Here is a 4,818-nt window from a genome sequence, read left to right as displayed (position 1 = left end):
AGATCATTCAAAAAGAATTGAGGGGCATAGACACAAAGTGGTTTAGCATAGTCACATTTCACAAGGACATAAGTAATAGAGATTACAAGCCCAACCAAAACAAGAACAAACAAAGCAACATAAAACAAAGCTAACATATAAAGAGTGCTTAACACAACACAAAGTGATAAACAAATTAGTTATCAATATCATCATCATCTTCCTCTTCAACTTCCTCTTCATCACCTTCTTCTTCATCACCTTCTTCACTGCCTTCCTCAGATTCTTCATCATCACTCTAAGGAGCGGAACTAGTGTCCATAGGATCAACACCACGAGAGGAGCTAGCCTGATACTTCTCAATACAAGTGAGGTGTTGATCAAGTGTCGAATAGGTAGTGTGAAGTGAAGATACATCCTCCCATAGGGATTGAAGTATTGATCTCATGTCTCTGCTAATGGTGGAGAATTCATGATGAAAAGGAATGAACCAAGAAGGCGTATCAACAGGAGGTCCTTGGTCTTGAGTTGGAGGAGGAGGAGGAGGTACAACTTCTGCTCTTTGAGGTCTTCCTCCTTTCAAGAACCAACCCTGATCATGCTTTTCATAGCCTATTTGCTTGAGGGTTGTGGAGGTGAAGAGGTTATATCGAGTACGTTTGATGAACAACTTAGAAGGTGTGGTGATATCAAGTTGAGCAAAAATAAGGTTTAACACACCTCTATAAGGAAGAGTGACACAAGTGGCTTCTAACATGGCCTATATCCATTTCAAAATGAGGCTAAAGAGATCAAGCTTCTTTCTTTTTAGTAAACACCATAAAATAAAGCAGTCGACATAGGAAAGATGATCGTAGGAGCCAGCCTTAGGTAGGATGTTGTTTGAGATGATTTTGTGAAGTATTTGAGCCAGAAGGTTCAATTGTTTGTACATAGATGGATGACCAAAGTATACAGGTTCATTTACCATAATTAGAGGCAGAAACTCTTCGGGTGCGAAGCCTTGCTCTAGAATCCAAGATTGAGCAAAGGCGGGACATTTGAATTCTCCAAGGGTGATATGCAAAATGGGAGCTAGGATTTGAGAATTTGAAATGATTTTCTTGCCTCTAACCTCAGTGGTTAGAAAATTTTTTCCATGAATCATGTTGGCATAAAAGATTTTGACTAAGTTGGGATACATGCCTTTGGCTTGAGAAACAAAAGAATTTTTCCAACCTATATTCCTAAACATAGGCAATATTTCAAGAAATTCGGAATCAACGAAGGTGGTTTCAATCACCTTAGCAAATATTGGATCCGTGGAATGGAGAGTAGAACGATAATGAAGCTTAGATTGGGGAGTGATTAACCACTGCTCGATGTTGTTATCGTCCATTCTAGAAGAAGATCCTCAGTTCGCCGTGGTCTTAGTACAAAGCATTGTTGTGTTTTTGGAGAATGGAACCCTAGAATCTGAGGAAAAGAGTGTAGGAGAAGGAGTTTGGGGCTGTGATTCAAGAGATTTTGAGTGAGGAGTAAGGGAGACCAAAGGTTGGAACTTTGAGTGAGTGATGAAGCAAAAGTCAGTAGCCTGATGTTAAGGTTTTCGCGCTTTAAATATATAGATCCCGCGACTTCAGGCACCTGAAGATTAAGTTCAGTCTCCTGAAGATTTACAGAATTGAAATCTCAACAGGCAGTAGAACCTCAGTCGCTTAAGGTCTATTGGCTCAGGCGCCTGAACTCCCAAGTGAAAATATATTTGGAATTCTTTGGAGTCTACTAGGGTTCTCAATTCACTTTGTAAAGATGCTCAAGTATATTTGAAGTGAGCTATTTAACAAAAATTTGACTTGAATCCAACTCAATCAAAAATCACAAAGTTTTCCTTCAAGTTCCAATATTTTAATCAAAGTAGGTTTTTCAATAAGAAGCCCAATGAACAATATATATGAATATGTGTTTATGTACTTCTTGAATTTCAAATCAATCAACCAAGCTAACAAGTTTTTCTCAAAACATGATCTTCCCAAAAATTAGTTTTTGTATGTGAATACACACTCAAGATCAAAATCTCTTTCTAATGATAAACACGTAAAGAGATGAGAGATTCTTGAAAAGTAGTAACTTGACAGATCAAACCTTAATACTGGATCAAAGTTTAGTTGTATGAATGAATGCCCTTTTTGATTTTAGTAGAGATTTTCCCAAACGAAGATGGAAGAAGATTGAAGTGCAGAAAACCGGTTCTAGGGTTCAAATCTTGCAATGAGAAGTATATCTTTCTTGTTGTGTCCCTTAGCTATGTTCTAGGGTTTACATATTCATAATATATATTATATTACCCTTAGAATTTATCTCAACCATTGAATCAATAAGATACTTCGCGTGTCTTTTTAATAAAGAGCTGATTTTTAGGCTTTCCTGCGAGTTCAGGCAACCGAACTCGACTTCAGGCTCCTGAAGTATCAACTTCAGGCGCCTGAGGTTCCAAGGTCAGGCGACCGAAGAGCCTTGGCCAGGTTTTGTCTTCTCCATTTAATTCTTTAGGCGACTGAACTTGATCTTCAGGCAACCGAAGAAATTCTTCAGGCTACCGAGATTTGACTTCAGGCGACCGAACTACCCATTCTCTCAAATTTTTATTTCTAACTAAAAAATCTGCTTGGTTTCTTTTCTTGGGTCTTTCATAAAATATATTTTTCATGATTTTGAAAACATTTCAAAGTCCATGAGAGTTTTCTAATGATGTACATAAAATGCATGAATCCTAAAACCATTCTAAGTTATAATGAGTCTCAAATTAAATCATATGAAAATGTTAATACATGAGTTCTAAATACCCTTTCCCAAGATATTCTTGAACTTTGCCGCTTGCATCTTGATTCTCGTACTCTTTGAGTTCCATGGATCTTGCCAAGATTTGTTAACTTTCCGTGCATGCTTAGTGTAAGTCCTATTCACAAACTCAATGCACAGATCAAATATCAAGATATTTGTCATTATCAAAATAAGATTGGACTCATAGAGTCAACAATCTCTCCCTTTTTGATGATGACAAATACACAAGCAAAAATATATATAATGGGTTACGGCGAACAAGGCTCCCCCTTAATGAATGACAATATGCTCATGTTCATACACAAAGTGTTTATCCTGAATCCAAATGAAATATGAAGTATGCTCATAATGAATGTAATATGCTAGATTTCTCCCTTTGAATATCTCACCCTTTGCAAGTTAGCTTTACCAAGACTCTTTGCTTCCATTTTATTATTTTTGCTTTTCCAGATTTTCTCCCCCCTTTGACATCAACCAAAAGGTGTAAACAAATAAAGCATGAGTAGATGCAACCTTATGTTCTTTTCCCTTTAGAGATCTTAAGGTTTTGATTGTATCCAAATGTTGACTAAATGTTGATACCAAATATTAATAATATTAATAATATGCACGTTCAAGTGATTAAGTCGTAAGAGATGTTGCTCCCCCGAAATTATATCATTTAATCATGATTCGAAGCAACCTCTCGACTATGCATGAGACCTAATTCACGTCTAATTTGTATAAATCTATCCTCTGCAAGTGGTTTTGCGAATATATCGGCCCATTGTTCATTTGTGCATACAAACTCAAGTCTTACATCCTTCTTTTGTACATGGTCATGAACAAAGTGATGTCGTATTTCTATGTGCTTAGTTCGTGAATGTAATATGAGATTCTTTGAGATATTTATTGCACTCGTATTATCGCATCTTATGGGAATTGTTTCATAGCTTAATCCAAAATCCTTCAGTTGTTGCTTCATGTAAAGCATTTGAGCACAACAACTACCTGCCGCTATGTATTCAGCTTCAGCTGTGGAAAGAGCGACTGAATTTTGTTTCTTGGAAACCCAAGAGACTAAGGAGTGTCCTAAGAAGTGACAATCACCACTAGTGCTCTTCCTATCCACTTTACTACCCACATAATCAGCATCTGAATAACTAAGAATCTTAAATGATGTGTGCTTAGGATACCATAACCCATTGTCCACGGTTCCTATCAAATATCTAAGTATACGTTTAACAGCTAGCAAGTGAGACTCTTTTAGAGCAAACTGAAATCTTGAACACAAACATACGCTAAACATTATATCTGGTCTATTGGAAGTCAGGTATAACAAGCTACCTATCATTCCACGATATAGTTTGACATCTACTGGTATACCTCGTTCATATTTATCTAATTTCAATGAAGTGCTCATAGGTGTACCTAGTATTTTTCCGTCTTCCATGTGAAATTTTTTGAGTAGGTCTCTAATATACTTTGATTGATTTATGAAAATTCCATGATTTGCTTGTTTAATCTGAATTCCTAGGAAGAAATTTAGTTCACCTATCATGCTCATCTCAAATTCATTTTGCATTGTATTGGCAAATTCATTACACAATTCTTTATCGGTAGTGCCAAAGATGATGTCATCTACATATACTTGCACTAGGAGAATATCATCCTCCTTAGTCTTTATGAATAGGGTTGTATCTATCTTTCCTCTTATAAATCCATTTTCTAATAGAAATCCGCTTAGCCTTTCATACCAAGCTCTAGGAGCTTGCTTTAAACAGTACAAGGCCTTTGTTAATTTATAAACATGATCTGAGTTCTTGTGGTTTTCAAACCCAGGGGGTTGTTCTACATACACTTCCTCATTTATGTAGCCATTTAAAAATGAGCTTTTCACATCCATTTGATATAGCTTGAAATCCTTAAATGCTGCGTATGCTAATAACATTCGTATGGCTTCCATCCTAGCGGCAGGGGCAAATGTTTCTTCAAAATCTATATCTTCTTCTTGGTTATATCCCTGAGCTACTAATC

Source organism: Malania oleifera, chromosome 5, assembly GCF_029873635.1.
Source record: "Malania oleifera isolate guangnan ecotype guangnan chromosome 5, ASM2987363v1, whole genome shotgun sequence".
NCBI classification, from domain to species: Eukaryota; Viridiplantae; Streptophyta; class Magnoliopsida; order Santalales; family Ximeniaceae; genus Malania; species Malania oleifera.
This window is presented reverse-complemented; position numbering follows the sequence as displayed.